Here is a 19,678-nt window from a genome sequence, read left to right on the forward strand (position 1 = left end):
ATCGGGTGAAATGCTTTATTAGGAGGATCCGAAGTTCTTTCAATGCTGGGAGGAGACCTGTAATAAGATACAATACAATACATTATCTTCATACTATTTTCATGATCTAGCTGAGGCGGGCATTCCCATGCTCAGCTTTATAAATTCATTTTTATGTACACAGGACAGACAATCGTCTGATGGTAGACTGATGATTTTGATGAAGTCATCATCCTTTTGGTAGGATGATTATCTGTGCTGCAATGCTGTACATGTCAATGTCTTTATTTTTCCTGAATATATATTGCAACTCGGATGGATGAAACTAGATCCGGGGTCTTCAATCTCGTCCGATCTTCACTCGAAGTACAAGTCGATCCATGTGAGAAATGTTTTGAAGTCGAACATGGAAAGACATCGCTTGATTACTAGTCAATGATGTAAACTGTTAACAAGCGCGAGAGGAATAACCGATAACGATGATGACCCTCAAGGTACTGCAGTACAATTCACGTGGTGTGAATAAAGGACTTGGCATCGAACACCACGCAAAATCTTTCGGTCGAAGGTCATTGATGTATACCTGTCGCTGGAAGTGAGAAACTTGCCATTGAGGCATGCAAGCTTCAAAGTACTTAATGGGGTGTTCCTAGATCAAATTCTTGGATAATGAGCTGGTGTCGACAAGAAGCGACCCGTCAAAGGAGGGCCTTAATGAATCCCACATCAATGACACGGAACAGAGCAAATGATTTTGATGGAGGTGAAAACGATCTGATGATATATGGTTCAGGATGGCGGTCATGAAGGAATGAAGTATAATGTATGGTAGTGGATGGAACACGGGTGACTTCTCTGGATGACTTCTCTTGAACATGTCGGCGACACTTATGTGATGGATTGGTAGCATTTACCCCAAATGTGGATGGTATGGCATGACCATGGTGATGTGACCGGTGAATGAAACAACCCAACCCAACTTGGGGACGGAGTGGAAGTGTCATGTTCAAGAGCGACTTGCTACCAATAAATATTCTTTGAGTTTCATCCCAATTTTTCCCCAGTCATTGCTGACCAGTACCTCTCTATTTTGTCAATCTTGAGGAGGATAACATATGCTTGTTCTATAATTTTCCCTTCGGGCAAACCCATCGCTATGTTTTAACGAACCTAGCGATAGTGAAACTCGTTCTCGTCTAAAGACAACTTTGTCGCTATTAATCTTTTTAACGAGTCTAACGACAAAGATAACTCGGTCCTTTTCATTTTTAGAGAGTCTGAAAAGGTACGTAAAGTTAACTCCGGAATTCCTTTTTCATCATCTAATCCCTTAAGTCCGAAAAAGTATAAAACAATACAGAAGGGATGAATTTTCGATAGTTTTAACGAGCTGAACAAAACAAGCGCTCGATCTTTTTGTGCAATAATCCCTCAGGTCCAAAAAGATTAAAATCTAGAGGAGGGATAGCACTTCCGGTCACTTTAACGAGCTGGAAGGCCAAAACTCGGCAATATTTTCATATTTTACGAGTCAGTTGAAAAGAGCTTAAAGAAGACTCGTCTTTTGAGGAACGAGTGATAAAATGGGTAGCAGCTAATTCCAGGTAAGGGTTGGAATTTTCCAATCACGGCAGTGTCACAAGGATGGCTAGTGAAATCACTCTTTGCAGCTGTTCCTCAAAATGGGTAAACAATCAAATGGAGGTGAATGATCGGCCAATGGAAAAGTGGAGGTGACGGTGCAAACATGACCAAGGCTTTAATGGCTGAAATCTTCATTCACGGTGGTTATTTACTGGGGAATAGTTCGTTTTTTAATGAGCTTAAACGCGGGTGGAAACACTTGCTCATGTCTTATGTTTATTTTTTAACGAGCTTGAACTATGTGCTAAAATTGCTCGATTAATCCAGTCATATGATAAGAATGTCTCATATAAAATGGCAACTTTTAGATTTTTTCCCCACATCCTTTATTTATGCAAGTTAGGTGACGACTAATCCTACGAGTTTAAAGGGTTAGAGGTCCTAAAAATTTAAAAAATAAATAGCCGCCCCTCGCTTGCACTCCAAAAGGTTTGCATGCCCCCAGGTATAAAACAGAGTTTCGAGGTCTCCCTCTATTCGAGCTGACAAAACATTCGTTTTATCAGGAAGGGTCACCCTTTATTTGAGCTGACAAAAAATTTGTTTTATCAGGAAGGGTACTACCTCTTACAGGTTACCAAAGATTGTCTCATTTGCATTACAAATGAAACACTTCCTCGGTGATGTCTACCGAGATAAACAAAGGTGAGTGACAACGAGCGCCACACACATAACTTTGACAAGAGAATCTTGTTCTAGAATAACCCCTCTTCCAATCACGGATGGGGTACAGACTAGTCATATTCTCCCGCGGAAACCTACCCTATACCCGAAGTTTTCCTGTCGAAGCAGACCAGGATGCATGCCCCCTGGGTTTCAGTCATATCCCTCTGAATTACTCGCGCTCATCGGGAGGACGGACTGGAGATTGAGACATTTCTTGCGTGAAGAGACCATTCAGGGATGGTATATGACTATTTGCTATGCGTGATCCGAGAAATGAAAGCTGGTCCACGAGCTTGACCACTCTTCCTTCGTGCGGAAAACACATTACTCTAAAGAGTGAGGAGACAATGGCTCCCATGCAATAAATATAGTCTCGTCCAAGGAGTAGGTTATAATCCAAGGGTCCTTGAACTACCATTACGTTCATTTGAACTGTCTTCCCTCTCAATGTTATGGGAACATTGGGAAGGATCCCTAAAGGTCGACTAGTTCCTTTATCAAAGCCTGTCAGATTTCTCATCTCAGGAAAAAGCGATGGCGAGCCAAGCACTTTCCAAGCAGTATAGGAAAGGATACTCACAGAATCCCCCTCATTTATGATGGTACCAGCCATGACCATTCTATATATTTGGACGATAATTCTGAATGGTATGCTTGCTGGTAAACGGGGTCTGCCTAGTTGATTCCAGTCGAAGGAGACAACTAGGTTGCTTGGAGGTGGGATCGAGTAGTCGGCCGGGTATGGCTCTGACGAACTTCCCTCCTGCGGTAAGGGAATGGGTAGATTGCCCCCATGTTCGTCGGAGTCTGTGTTGATGAAAAGAATTTGGACGGTGTCATCCTTGTTCTCTTCAGTGACTGTATCATCCGAAGATAAAACCTCTAAAGGCAAGACTGGGTCAACTGCCGCCTCGACCTTTTGACTTTCATCTGGTATGGATTCAGATGGTTTATCTTCGATGATAGGCGCTTCAGCTGACCACTTGAGCGGGCCAGCTAGATTCTCAACTAACGAAGGACTCGGCAAGAGTTTTTTATATCGAGGAGGAAGTCGTAACAGTGAAACCGGACGATCATCCAAAACTCTTTTGGCTTCGTCTAAGAAGGGACAACGGTGGATGGCATGATCGCCTTCGCACAGTTTACAGGGAGATCTAGCTCTCCCTTTTTGTCCTGGGGCTTCACTTTCGCTAGTTGACAGTGTGCTTTCAACATGGCCATCAGAGGTTGACGACACCGAATTGTGCAAACGGGGAGACCAGTCCCTTAGTATCCGAGGGATGCAAGGACAATCTCTGTGAAAGTGGTCTCCCTTGCAAATGACACATGGCGATTTAGGCCTGGTCGGTGCAGTGTGTGGATTTTCGTTAGACGACACTCGTTTGCCCCCATTCGCTTTTGGCTCCTTCTTCTTCTTCTCTTTCTTCTTCTTTTCCTTCTTCTCCTTAGGAACTTGACTTTTGGCTTTGACAGCCCCATCAAGCGAAGAGGAAGGGGGAGAGGAAGAATTAGAGGAAGTAGAAGGTTGGTGGGAAACTCTGGACTGGCCTAACTGCTGATTCGATTGTTCACGAATAGTGGTGTTCTGAATGACATTGGTTGAGAAGAGCCATACTGGCAAGCCAATTGTCAGTCCTGGAAGCGACAAGGTGGCCATATGGGGTGCACCAACATCTCCCCAAGAGGAGAAGGGACTAGGATTTCCACCAAGGGGAATTCCTTGGTTGGTAGACTCCATTTTCTCAATCCAAGATCAACGTAGGAAAAGGGTATAAATATTCCATTTAAAATAAATTTTACAACGCTTGGACACAACTTGTTTTTTCAATTTTAAAGAGTCGAGAAAAAACAAAAGATGACTCTAGTCTCCTTCGATTTTTAATGAGCCTGAAGTGACAAGTGCTCAGATGGACCTTTTCCGTTAAGGAGTCTGAAAAGGAACGAAAGGGACTGCTCTGGAGATCTAGGTAGAGGGTGTGCCAAACCAATCACAAAAATGCAGAATATGTTTTACGGTACGACAGTCAATCTTCCCGAATGCTGTGTTCGGTGCATTGCGATCAGTAGGGCGGCCGACACGGGTTCCTATGGATAAAAGGTTTTAAGCCTATAGGGGTCTCCCAATATATACTCGACGGTACGTGGGAGCACAAGTCCGTACTGGCACTTATCGTCTCACAGTGGAGGAATCACCCAACCATCAGTGAGGACAACAATTACCAGGCTTTACGACGCCGGAACACGTCTCTAGCCTAGACCTCTATGTTGTGCGTTAAGTTCCAATGCATTGTTAGATTCATTCAATTTATTTTAAGTTGATCTTTCTTAGAAGTTTGCCTTTTGGGATCACCATGAGATGTAGATGTAATTCCTAAATGCAATCTAAAGATGATAAGCAAGCTTTTATCTCTTTTCAGCAATGAAAATCCAAGCTACAAGGGGAAAAGAAAGACACAATCTTTTCTCAAAGAGAAAAGAGCACACTGTAAATGCACTTTTCCTAAATCAAGCCATACAAACTATCAATATGCAAATGCACATATGCATGTATTTTTTTTCACTTTCTTAATATTGATGCCTAAAAAGAAAGTTGATGTACAAATCTGAATTTGCTTTCAAGTGAAAAACACAAACAAGCTTCTTTTCGAAATCAAAAAGGTAGAGAAGATTACGACACTCTATGATTTTGAAATAAACACTCGTTTCGACACTAGAAAGTGACAAATTCAAACCAAAGGTAAAATTAAAAGTATAATCAACTGTCAACAGCAAATAAACTTTCTCCTAAGATCAAAATCGACACTTACGACAGATTTAAATCCAAGGACGACAGTATGACTATTTTACTCTTTCAATGGAAAACTGTAAATGACGTAACAAACACACAAAGAACATCTACATTCTTTTTGTACAAAGGAGGCAGAATTAAGGCAAAGAAAAGGGGTTTTCAGACAGGTACCCACACTGATCACAGGCTGCAAAAATCAGAGACAAAACTGGACAAAATGAAGCAAAGAACCTCAGCTGCATAGGGCAAAGGCTGATCAGCGCACCTGTTGCACAGAGAAACTGAATTGCAGCATAGGTAGAACTCTCGGGACCTGCGTTGAAATGCAGAACCTCTTCACAGAGCCTGCGCTGGGGCAGAAACGAGACTTCTATCCGGGTTCTGGGTCACGGTTTGCAGTTTAATCTATGGTTTTTGGCCGAGTAAAAGCAATCAGTAAGGTACAATCAGAGGGATGATTTAAAGGAGGACTAAGAGCTATCACAAAGGGTAATTAGATCATTTGTGAATCAGCTGTTCAAATCATAAACAAATCCAGTGAGTGGATTGAAGTAGCAGGTGTCTACTTTGCATTTGATAATGGCAAATGCAGTTCGATTGCTACTTCTGTGTTTATGAAACAAACAACAAGAGAAACAAAAACAAAACTAACTAGACACGTTCCCCAGCGGAGTCACCATTTTGATGTTGGGAAAAGTGTCTACTCAGAATGTCCCTATCCCACTAAGGTGTGATAGTGCCTTAGCAACAAACAAGGAAAACTACTTTCGTATTCTTCTTTATGAATTGTAAACGAAGAGGAATAGGATGAACCAACCTGTGTATTTCGCTAGTCCTTTGATCCAGTCTCTCTATTCTTTGACAGCTTCCAGCTACCTGCTCCCTTACTTTCCCAGCTTCACCAAGTTCCTGCAAGATCACAGAAGAGGAAAACTACACAAAGACATAGATTTACATTCATAAATAGCTTAGGATCAGATTTAAGCTAAACATGCAAATATAACAAAGCATCATTGATACACATGCATGTAGGAGAAACTCAAATAGTTTTATTGATATAACAAGAAGATCTAGGAGGAGATACAACCAAGTGAGTCCCGATCCAGCATCAACCTCCCAACAAAGGAATCCCTTCTTCACCTCCAACAAAGCATAAATCACCCAATGCACTAATCTCAATCTCAAAACCAACAACAATTCTCTGCAAAGTACAAAATTCCAGCCTCTGGATCTCTGGGATGAGGGATCCATATATAGATGTATGCAAAGAGGATGAGTCAGCTTATGATTTGACTTGTGGCTTCTCTCTGTCAGTTCTTGCTTCCACTTGGAGACTGAGAGCCTCTTACTCATCTCTAGTCGAACTCAGTGAGGCAAGTGTCATTGGGGAAGATTCTGGAAGCTTCCATTGTCTGTCCACCTCGCGGAATGACACTGCCATTTGTCATTTCCTGCTCAGCGCACCCTGGTAGTGCATTTAGGTGCATTGCAATGCACCTAGCTAGTGTACTGGGGTGCTATGCAACACAGCTGGCTAGTGGAGCAGCTGAAATGATCCTGATTTGACTGTTTCTGAGCAGTTTCTGGTGGAGAACTTCTGGGAGAAGCTGTAGTTCGTTGATCTTGTTCCTTTAGGGGCAGGAACAACACTTTTAGGGACTTAGGATCTCTTGGTTTATGGACATTTCATGCTTAGAGCTGTAAGGCACAAAAATGTCTATAACACCTGGTATGATGCAAGAGCCTAATTCACAATTTCAAACTTATGCACATCGACCTCAAAGTAATTGGAACACACCCTTTCCTTGGCAACATTGAAAATCTCAACCCCAAAACCAATCTTGGCAGCAAGGTTGACAAGGAACTTATGGAAGCCATCCACAATATCCTCAATGTTTTCCTCAATATCCTCCATACCCAAATCCATGTTATCCCTACCATTCAACTCCACCACAGCCACAACCCCATCCACATCCATCTCAAATATACACTCCCACTCAACTACCTGTACCACCATTTCCAAACCCACACATTGAAGTAGCTCAGCTCACTTACACTGCTGAGGTACGACACTTCCAAACATATCCTCTTGATCTCAATGGTATTCACCATAGCTCAGAAAGATTATTACAAAAAAGTGATTCTCTTGATTCCATGGAGGGACGACATGCAGAGAAAGAAGATTTGAAAGAGAATATCAAAGAATCACGGGTTGCACTTGATGAAGATCAGACAATAAAATCAAAGATTGAGAAAGCTTCCTCATGGCTATCATCAAGTCCTCAATGTGTTTAAGAGAACAATCAACAAAAAGAGGAAGATTTGAAGGTCATGGAAGAAGAAGACATCCAAGATGATCCAAATCAGCAAGTGGACCAGGGGCATCACAATTATATTGAAATATGCTTCCAAACAGTCATTAAGTTGCAACAATACCCTATTCTTAAAATGTGCTTGATATCATCAAAGTCAAATGATTTGATCTTTCAAATCTAGGTACATGTCAAAGCATACATTTCAAGCCTCCACATCATTTTTTTTTGTCATCTTGATGTGCACATGGCTCCACTGGAAGTATTCTTATACTTGGAAGTGATTTTGTTTTTCAAGTAGAATAGGGTAGAAGAAAAAAAAATTGATGGAAAAAAAGAGAAAAAAATTAAAAATCTCAGGTGAAAACCTCCTTGGAGGCGCCTGAGATTGGCTCATTGATTGAAAACCTCCATGAGGCGGTCAATGGGTTGGGAAAAAAGAAAAAAGAGGAAAAAAAGAAAAGATCCTTGGTGAAAACCTCATTTGAGGCGCCTAGGCAGACCTACTAGTTGAAAACTTCCTTGAGGTGGCTAGTAGGCCTAGAAGAAAAAAAAAAGAAAAAATAAAAACAAATCTTTGTTTCATGTATCTCTTTGATGAATGCATGTACTCTCCAACATCTGCAAGCAACAAGAACAAGTTGGTACCAAAAGGAAAATTGGTCAAGCCTAGTCAAAAGAAGTCAAATTTTGACTTTCTCCTCCTTTTCTCAAATGCTCCAACAAGGCCAAGGCCATGCCAATCCATCACCCTCATCTATTTCCACCATCCACCCATCATTCTCAAGCTTCTACCATTCAGTTTGCTTGTTGTCCTAAAAAACTACAGGATGCTCTGTTTTACTACAGGATACAAAAATACATAGAGCAGAAATTTGTTTTTCCATAACTAGAAAACCAGACATCCACTTGCCAAGTTGTTTCAGGGGGAGATGCATATGGATGATGGTGACATGATCAAGAAATTTTAGAAAATTCTAGTGCACAGTTTTCGAGAAATCAGCCTCCATCACCTACAACTAGTTTTGAATTTTCTCGATATCAGTGCATCCATTGAAAAATATGTTTCATGGGGAGATTCATATGGATGTTGGTAACATGCCCAAGAAATTTCATCAAATTCCAGTGCACGGTTTCCAAGAAATCATCCTCTTTCACTTTCAACCATTTTTAGTTTTTCTCGAGATCCGTGCATCCATTAACCAAATTTGTTTTATGGGGAGGTGCATAATGATGATGGCAACATGCTTAGAAAGTTTCAGGTTAATCCATTCTACCATTTAGGAGATATGGACAAAACAAGTTGTTGTCCTTAAACCCTACAGGATTCCCTGAGATCCTATAGGACACAGAACAACACCTACAGGATTGGCAGTGAGTAGTTTTAAAAGGGAAAAATGGAGGTTGGCTTCATCAAACAATTTTAAGGAGGTAGGTTCTACATTTCCCCACATTTTTCCAAGTGAAAGGAACATAAAAAACCCTTCTAGTTTGTTGAAAGTGATTGCAGCATAAGGAAATTGTATACATAGAATTTTTCAATTTGGTATCAGACCTATAAAAACTTCCATCCATTAGAGAAAAATGACAAGGGGAACCCATCAACATAGTGACAATTCAGCAACACCCTCCCATACTAGAGATATTCACAAGGCACAATTGGATGGGTTTCTTTGAAAAATTGAGGGGATATAATGATGAAGTAGCCAGAGATTTGCAGTCAGCTTCAACATCACGATACAAATGTCAAAGAAGCTCCTACAGAGCTTAGCAGCAGCATCAGGATCATCAGCATCACCATCCAACACCTACACATCAACATCAATTCAGCGGCAGCATGCAAGTCTCTCCAACAACCATTAGCTAGGTACAGGTATGCAATATTCTTGACCTTTTCTCTTGAGCATATTATAGTTGGAAATTTGTTGTCAATGCATGAGAGATGAGGTTTTATTAGCTAAGGATGGGTTAGTAGTCTCATCCGCCTTCAACCAGTTAATTGTAGCTCACTCCTTCACTTATGCAATGTTGAAAAGTCAAATTATGAAGGGTGATGATTTCAGGAATGCGGACATCAGTTAAGAGAAGAATTTTTTGCAAAGGCAAAAGTCACCACAACACTCCAAACCCTCCATCCACTTCATATTCACTATTTATTCATCATTTATCCATCCCATTTCATTCTTGAGAAAAAAAAAATAGAGCATCCTCTCAATTTTCACAAACCTACATTACTCCCTTTGAGCCCTAGCATCATCATTCAATCCCTCTTCATCATTTCTCATTACTCCCATATAGTTAGAAGACTCTGAAGGAAGAAAGAATGACTACTACAGGAAGGCAGAATGTTGCTACAAGAAGGAAGAAAAAAAAACATTGTGCTAAAACCCAAAATGAGAGTGCCTAAGAGAGACCTAATCAAAACAGAGAACTCCAAGGCCATTAGGCAATCATCTAGGCCACAAGGGAGAAGAAGAAGGCAACAAAAGGAAATGAGGCATCCACCATCAAAACAAAACTCAAAATGCAGTGATGAAAAGAGGTTTTCCAAGAGGACTCCAATCTATTTTTATCTTTTGTTAAAGGCCTAAAAATGGGAAAAAGGCATGGGAGTCAAGTTGAGGGCATGCCCTAACCTTAGACTATCATTTATGCTCAAAACTAGTATCCTATAGTTTTAATAGGGTTTCTTGTAGGTTTCCTATAGTTTTGACAGGAATTACTACAGGATGTCCTAGTTCTCATCTAAAGGCAGTTTGAAGGTTTTAGAGGTTTCCAAATGGTGGAACAAGGTAGCAGAAGGTTAATAAGGATATGGAAGACCTTGCTAAACTGAAAAAATATTCAAGAACTCATCTTGAATAAGGGCAAGAAAGAAAGCTAATGGTCTCAAGAAACAATGATTTTTCTTTGCACAAATATGTTTTTGGGCTTTTCCTTGCAGAGCTTACAACCAATATTCTTAATGCACAAGAGAGAGGCTACTAGGGCCATGGATGAGGCACAATGAGGTAACTAAGTTTCTCAGAGGATGAGCAACACTTTCAGCAGGGTGTATGATGGGCCTCTAAATTAGACATAAATTAAGGCCCATGCCTCTAAATTAAAACATAAATTAAGGCCTATGACCATCTTTCAACACATTAAACATCTCTTTCTACATTAGATAATTTATTTTTAACTTTAATATATTCATTAGGAAGGTTTATGAATGATTGGATATTTGTGCTTAATATTATTTATTTTTGTGGAATATTATGAGAATATTGGGCAGATTATCAAGATTTGGAAGAGGAGATAATTTAGGGACTTGTTCCCTACTATAGGAGGATCAATAATGAATAATAAATCAACAATATATTATGGAATTATGGCACAGATTGTGGAATTCCAATGATTGAGAAAATTTAGGAATGTGTTCCACTAATCAAGGGACTGTATCCACTAATCAAGGGACCAGATCCACTAATCAAGGGATTTTGGTGGCGAAAGATTCCTCCATTCATGGGGAATGATTCCTAATCATTTTTTATAAGTACCAAGTCGAATTTTCCTCTAGGGATGGATTTTCATTAGTGTTCTTGTGGAGAGAACTCGTATTTTTGCAGCTCCATTATATTTTCTTGCAAGGATGTAATTCTATTGATGAAAATAATGAAGATTGGTGTCATGTTCAACTTTTAGATCTTGTTCTCTTCCATAGGTCTTTGAGTTTCCTTGGGCCCGGCCATCCAAGGAGCCTGAGAGCCCTTTTGTATCATTTTATTTCCTTCTTTTCACTGCTTATTCACATGCATCTCTAGTTTTTATTTCTTTCTATTTCTGCATTTAGTATTAATGGTTTCTTGTTGTAGGATTGAGTTAAATGGTTGATGTAAGTTCTTTTTTAGGATCACAAGAATTATTTTATTCTTGGAAAATATTTGGAAGTTCATAGTAATCATTGAGCTGCTTCGATTAGTCTTCTTATCCCCAAATCTAGATTGTTGGACCTCCTTTTTAGCAAAGAACAATAAATTTGTGCTATTTTTTAGAGCATTCTAACTAGCTTCAATTGAGTTGGTTCCACTTGCATTATATCAAGAAAAAATTCTAGTTCATAACAAAAATCATCCCATTTCATTTGCACTTGATTAGGCTAGGCATTTTTTAGATTTACTAGCTCACTAGTTCTTGAATTTTTAGGTTTTTGACTAGTAATGTTTTTTTATTTTTTTAGCATGGGTTAACAACGGTCTTTTTGAATGATTCTACTTGGAATGGGGACCTAATATATCCTATTTAATAACAAAATTTGTCCGATCAAATTTTGATTTTATTTCCTTGGTCATTCGATGAATTATAGTAAATCTGTACATCCCGAAGGAAATCACTGTAGCATCCTGTAAGAAATCTTGTTTTGAGCCTCGATTGAGAAAAATCATCACTGAAGCTAGCATTAGGCCTCTACTTGACCTCCATGCCATAAAGACCATTTTAACCGTCTTGATCCTCACTTAGGTTAGCATTTTTCTAGTTTTCAAGAGTAGGATTTGATTTCCATTTCTTCTATCTTCAGTCTTACATTGGATCTCATCAATGTTTTATATAATTCTGTAAGTTTTTCCCATGCTTGAACTAGGCACCTAGCTCATGAAATTATGTTTTCCTTAGTTAATTGAAATCATTCTTGTTTACATGATTTATGGATAAATGTCAATATTTGATGTGCTGCATGAGTTTTATGAATACATAGAGATTTCATGATGAGCAACCTCATCCCAACTTCATCCAACCATGGTCCTCACTTTCTTTCACTAAACCCTCACAAATTTCATCATTTCACAAGGAAACTTCTCCAAGCTTTTTGAGCAAATCCATACATCTCCCAACTTTGGTTTTGAGTTCTGAAGTGGCCCTAGGCACTCCCTTGCCTCATTGCATCCACCAATCACCTTCCCTAAGATTTCCATCACCCTCAACATCCATCCTTTTGCTCTTGGCTATATCCTGTAGGCTTTCACGGGATCCTATAGGTTTTTAGGACACTCTGTAGGAAATCCTATAGCATCCTGTAGGAAAGCCTGTTTTGAGGCTGAATTGAGGGAAAATCCTTTAGGACACTAGCAAATGGTCCCTACTTGTTTCCAAAGCCTTCGGACCATTCACCATCATCTCCAAGCCACCTTCCACATCACCAAACGAGATTACCTTTCACACTCTCACATAAAAAAAAGACAAAAAGGAAAACATTTACATTCACAACAGTAGAAGCTTTGATGGTTTAAATATGCAAGCTTAGGACAATAGGATTGCATACATGTTAACTTAGCATTATTATGAAGCAAAGCCTCTTAGCAGTTAGTTAGAAAATGGTGTGTTTTAGCATTTGATTTCAGTGTCTTTCCTTTCCTTGTACTTTCTTTCTTGCAATAGGTTAAGGTTCCATTTCAAACATTTCATTTTCTACAATTAGTTTAGGATTTGACTTCAGTACATGCACTCCATTACATCATGAAAACAAAGGAAGGACACATTGTATGCTGCACATATAGTGCTGATACCTCTTAAGTTTGTGCTAACCCCAGGTTGATAATTAAAGTTTGTAGCCTTGGGAGTTGCAACATTCTTGTTGCAATACTGAGGGTCATCATAGATGCATCTTGTATAGCTTTGGGAATAGCATTGGCGCAACCTGGTGCAGGAGAAATCGATCACCCCATAGATTTTGCAAGAAAGAAGTTGTCTAAAGAAGACAAGAACTACACTACCACAGAATGAGAAGGCTTGACTATGGTATATGCATTGCAGAAATTCAGAAATTATTTGTTGGGATCACATTTTAAGATGTTCATAGATCATTTTGCATTAAAATATTTGGTGAATAAGCCTATCCTAGGAGGGAAAATTTGTGGTTGTTGTTGCTATTTCAACAGTATGATTTTGAATTTTTTGTTAAATGATGAAGTTTGAATGTTGGGACTGATCAACTATCAAGGTTGGAAACATGAGAAGAACCAACATGCATTGAAGATAAGCTTCTTGACGCATAGTTGTTTGTAATCAAGATTGCAGATGATAAAATTGGAGACATTATTCAGCTTTTAGCTATAGGAATTTCCCCTGCGAAGTACACTATGTGACAGAAGAAGGAGTTGGTGGTAAAGGCAATTGATTTTTCATTAATAACATAATATTTGTATAAGATGGGATGAGATGAAATACTATGCAGGTATGTCCATGAACACGAAAGATAAACTGTTTTGGTAGAATCTCATGGAAGCGTAGCTGGTGGACATTATGTAGGGAAGGCTACTGCATGAAAGGTCTTAAGAGTAGGATTATGGTGGCCTACACTACACAAGGATGAAAAGGAGTATTGTCAAGTATGAAATGTATGTCAGAGAATTGGAAAGCCATCAAGGAGGGATGAAATGCCATTAGTACCATAGGTGTCATTGCAGGCCTCCGAAAAATGGGCCATTGATTTTGTTGGACCTATAAACTCAACTGTGAAGAAAAATGGTGTGAGGTATATAATCACAACAACTTATTATTTGAAAAAGTGGGCTGAGGCACAAGCAATGAAAGATTATAGCACAAAAACTATTGCGAAGTTCATTTTTGAATATATTTTTCCCAGATTTGGGTGTGAAAAGGTTTTGATGAGTGATCAAGGATCACATTTCCTGAATAAGACCATTGAGGAGTTGAATGAAGAACTATAGGTGTATCGTTAGAGGAGCACTCCCTATCACCCTTAGGAAAATGGCACAGTCGAAGATTTTAATAAGATTTTGGAGAATGCACTGACCAAAGTATGCAATGTGAACAAAGATGATTGGGATCTGAGAATTCCAGTGGTGTTATGGGCTTATAGAACCACATGCAAGAAGTTGACAGGTTAGACACCTTTCTGATTGGTTTATGGGCAAGAAGTTATGACACCCATGGAGTATATTGCGTCGAGCTTAAGAATTGTAGCTTGTACAGACATGGTTGACCCTGACATAATGAAGGAAACAATGGCATAGTTTCTTGAATTAGAGGAAGACAAATTTATAACATGATTTCATCACGTAGGTGTAGAAAGCGAGAGAAAAATCTTGGCAAGATTGACATATGAAACAAAAGATGTTCTAGGAAGGAAATTGTGTCCTTTTGTATGACAGTAAGTTCGCGAAGTTCCCAGGAAAGGTTAAAATGAATTGGTTGGGCCCCTATATCATCAAGCATATCATAGACAAAGGCACAGTTCAGTTTGCAAAGTTGAATGGACAATTGATACCAGGGAGAGTGAATGGCAGCTGGTTAAAACTGTATAGGGACAACCTTGCCATGATAGCTTCGCTATGAAAAGAAAAGAGGAAAGTCTGTTGGCATTATGATTCAGGTGTTGTCCTTGATGGCAAACCCATTCAGGTGATAAATCAAGAAGGACGCAGGAAATATGTTCAGCAAGTGCGTCCCCGCAGGTATACCATACAGAACCCGCGTCCAGGGACGCCGACCAGCCGTTCAGGAGGTGCGTCCACCCAGTGCACACATTTCAAGGCAGAGAAAAGCACGTGGGGGTTTCTTGCGTGGTATCTAGCCGACGGTTTTGTGTTTCTATGGTGTCGGCTCGTGGTATTGTTCCATGTTTTGGGGAGAAGCTTGCCTATATAAAGCAAAGGAGTTCATTTGGATTAAGCATCATCTTGGTTGAATATCTTTTGGTGAGATCTAGTCCAGATCTATGAGGGCGAATCTTCTAATGGACTGTGATCTCTATGGCGCATGATCAGATCTGTGGATCTGAGTGTTTGGGTTGGTTCTGAAGTCCTCATATCTTTTATATCTGAAGGGACGCAGGTTCAGTGAAGGGCAAGTGCGCCGGGACGCAGTACAGTAAAAGCTCAGGTGCGTCTCTGAGGCAAAGGACGCGGCGCGACTGTGTTATTGGGTGCGTCTCTGAAGCAAAAGACGCAGCGCGATAGTGTTTCGGGGTGCGCCGGTCGCAGCAAAGCATAGAGGAACAGTGCGTCTGCACGCAGAACAGCGGAGGGTAGACTGCGTCCAGTCGCAGGCCACAGAAAGAAAATATGCGTCCCTGTCTTAAGATGATCTGTTGACTGTATATTTCTGTTCATAAGGTGTTCTGGGTTATTTCTGTAATTACTGATCTGATATCTGTAGTGGACTGTATCTGTTATATACTTGTTGATCATTTGATTCTTCATGAAAAGAAGTAGGGGGTTGTAGCTCCCTTCCAGGAGAAACTGGAAAACGAGAGAGAGTTGTAGCTCTCTGCAGGTTGCAGCCTGCGTGCTGGTAAAGGACTGCACCAGTACAAAATCATTGTAAAAGAATTTCTTGAAAGAAGATAGAGACATATTGCAGCTATTTCCAAGATCTCCTTCTCCATAATGCCAACAATGCATTATGTGCTCCCCCTGAGCCTATACCACCAATAGGAAGATGATCAACAGTAAGATGATGCATCAACAACCCCCAGCTTTTGCCTGAGGTATTCAAAAGTGTCCCTGGGCAATGGTTTGGTGAAAATATCAGCAACTTGTTCCTTAGAAGGAACATACTCCAACTTGACCTTCTGTTCAAGTACTTGTTCCCGGAGAAAATGGTACTTGATTGGTATGTGCTTGGTTTTTGAATGCATAACCGGATTCTTTGAGATGCTGATTGCACTTGTGTTGTCACATAAGATAGAGATTGGAGGTGTACAAGTGATTTGATAATCCTGCAAAGTCTGCATCATCCAAAGGAGTTGGGTGCAACAAGATGCAGCAGCAACATATTCTGCTTCAGCTGTAGACAAGGCAATTGAACTCTGTTTCTTGCTGAACCAAGAGACCAGTCTGGGACCCATAAAGAACGCACCACCACTTGTGCTTTTCCTGTCATCCATGCTTCCGGCCCAATCTGCATCTGTATAGGCATGAAGAGTAAGATCTTTATTTCTAGGATACCATAAGCCATAATTTTGAGTCCCTTGAAGATATTTGAAAATTCTCTTCACTGCTTGAAGATGAGTCTCCTTCGGATTTGCCTGAAATCTTCCAACTATTCCAACTGCATGCATGATGTCTGGTCGGGTACCTGTTAAATATAGTAAACTTCCAATCATAAATCTGTATATGGTGTTGTCAGGAATTTTGATATCTGGAAGATCGCGAACTGCCTGATATTTGCAAGCTTTCCTTATTTGTGAGAAGCTTAGATGTCCCAACCTTCGATGCCATAGCCAGTGCTCTTCATCCTTGCTTAGATAGCATTGTTGTTGTCCTTCATCAAATATGTATAGATTATTTGGAGTTCTTTTTCCTTTGAGAACTGTTTTACCTGTATCAAGATCACGAACAAGGCATCCATTTGATCTGAATATAACCTCGGTTCTTTGATCACACATCTGGCTGACACTTAGTAGATTATGCTTCAATCCATCAACAAACAAAACATTTCCAGCCTTAACATCTTCTTTTAAAGGAGCAATACCTTTTCCTTTTATACTCGCAGGAGTATCATTTCCAAAAGAGACTTTCTTTCCCTTTTCTAAATTAGAATAAGACTCAAGTTTTTCTTTATCACCTGTCATATGCTTCGAACATCCACTGTCAATGTACCATAGATTTTCTTGTCCTTCTGCATAAAATGCTATCCCACATCTTTCTGTTTGAGGTTCCTTTAACAAACTAGTCTGGCTTTGTTTCTAATTACTTCTCCATTTTCATTCAATTTATTTTTGAAGACCCATTTTGTTCCGATAACATTCTTATCCTTTGGTCTAGGAACCAGCTCCCAAGTGTTGTTCTTTTCGATTTGCTCAAGTTCTTCATCCATTGCTTTCACCCAACATTCATCTTTGCATGCCTCTTTCACATTTTGTGGTTCAGTAGAGGAGAGTAATGCCAAATAACTTGAAGCTTCTGCAACTGTTCTTCTAGTTTGTATACCTGCTTCTTTCTGTCCCATGATCTGAGATTCTGGATGGTTCTTTTGAACATATCTGGATGGAGTCTTTTCTTCTATTCTTGTTCGTTCTTCTGCTTCTTCGTGAGGTTCTTCTTGAGATTCTTCTTGCGGTTCTTCTTCTTCATCATTCTGTCTTTGAGGGTGGTTTTCATCTTCTTCGATGTCTTCACGATGTATTTGGAAATAGCTGCAATATGTCTCTATCTCCTTCATGATGGATTTCTGGTTACAGATCTGGAGATGCATGAGCATAGGGGGAGCATACCCTTTGCTCTTGATGTCAAAGGGGGAGAATGAAGCTGAAGATTATGTGGTTGCCATCAAGTCCAAAGGGGGAGATTGTTGGCATTATGATTCAGGTGTTGTCCTTGATGGCAAACCCATTCAGGTGATAAATCAAGAAGGACGCAGGAAATATGTTCAGCAAGTGCGTCCCCGCAGGTATACCATACAGAACCCGCGTCCAGGGACGCCGGCCAGCCGTTCAGGAGGTGCGTCCACCCAGTGCACACATTTCAAGGCAGAGAAAAGCACGTGGGGGTTTCTTGCGTGGTATCTAGCCGACGGTTTTGTGTTTCTATGGTGTCGGCTCGTGGTATTGTTCCATGTTTTGGGGAGAAGCTTGCCTATATAAAGCAAAGGAGTTCATTTGGATTAAGCATCATCTTGGTTGAATATCTTTTGGTGAGATCTAGTCCAGATCTATGAGGGCGAATCTTCTAATGGACTGTGATCTCTATGGCGCATGATTAGATCTGTGGATCTGAGTGTTTGGGTTGGTTCTGAAGTCCTCATATCTTTTATATCTGAAGGGACGCAGGTTCAGTGAAGGGCAAGTGCGTCGGGACGCAGTACAGTAAAAGCTCCGGTGCGTCTCTGAGGCAAAGGACGCGGCGCGACTGTGTTATTGGGTGCGTCTCTGAAGCAAAAGACGCAGCGCGATAGTGTTTCGGGGTGCGCCGGTCGCAGCAAAGCATAGAGGAACAGTGCGTCTGCACGTAGAACAGTGGAGGGTAGACTGCGTCCAGTCGCAGGCCACAGAAAGAAAATATGCGTCCTTGTCTTAAGATGATCTGTTGACTGTATATTTCTGTTCATAAGGTGTTCTGTGTTATTTCTGTAATTACTGATCTGATATCTGTAGTGGACTGTATCTGTTATATACTTGTTGATCATTTGATTCTTCATGAAAAGAAGTAGGGGGTTGTAGCTCCCTTCCAGGAGAAACTGGAAAACGAGAGAGAGTTGTAGCTCTCTGCAGGTTGCAGCCTGCGTGCTGGTAAAGGACTGCACCAGTACAAAATCATTGTAAAAGAATTTCTTGAAAGAAGATAGAGACATATTGCAGCAGGTGGTTTTCTCCCGCATTGGGTTTCCACCTTACATCTTGTGTTCTTTGGTGTGACTGTCTATTTTCTTTATTCAAGCTCATTATTTTATGGTACTGATATGCAAGAATAATTCAAAAGATCAAATAAGGAAGATTTGGTAAATTGCTTAATAATACTGATTCACCCCCCCTCTCAGTATTATTTCCAACAAAGTCTTGGTGCCACCTGTAGTTGAAAGTGGGCACTGGACTATAAAATATGTTGTGGAAAAGAGCTTCGATGTGGGAAGGTTACCTCATGATAGTCAGGAGTATATCGAGGTTTTTAAGTTAGCCACAATGAAAGGTGCATCAAAGTTTGCCATAAATATGACTGTTAAAACAAAAAATGGTCATTCGAAGAGCAGAAAATTGCATTTATGGAGACAAGTTGGAAAGGATCTAGGGATAGATATGCAATTAATAAAAAAAAATCCAAGCAAGATCTAGGATGATGATGAGGTTAGAATATCAGGAGCACTATAAAAGGTTGTGTCCCGCCAAGATTTTGTCACTTTGCTGTCTGAGAGCTTGAAAACCACTAAGTATTGAGAAATTGCAGTTGCACTATTGCATGAATACCGATGAGCTCATTCAATTATTAGAAGAGAGAGGTATAGAAGGGGTTATGGAAGCCACAACACCATATAGTACACCAACAACATCACTCGTCTCACACCGAAGATTTCCAAGGAAGAAGACGACTCTGGAGTAGAGAACAATGAAAAAGCGAGATAAGAAGCCGAAGAAGCTAGTTGAACCACAGTCAAAAGCCCAAATTGTAAGGGACAATGAAGAGGAAGAAGAACACCAGCACATGGAGACTGAGAGCACAATGATTCCATCCCCACTGCCACCATATTTACCACCAAGGAAACCCAATGCCAAACCATTCAAGGATAAAAAGGATGTAAAGTATGGCACCTTTACATCGCTGCTACCAGAAAACATACCATTTGAGGGAGAATT

The sequence above is a fragment of the Pinus tabuliformis genome, chromosome X, assembly GCF_031772625.1.
Source record: "Pinus tabuliformis cultivar Carrire ecotype Pingquan chromosome X, CPIR1, whole genome shotgun sequence".
Taxonomy (NCBI): Eukaryota; Viridiplantae; Streptophyta; class Pinopsida; order Pinales; family Pinaceae; genus Pinus; species Pinus tabuliformis.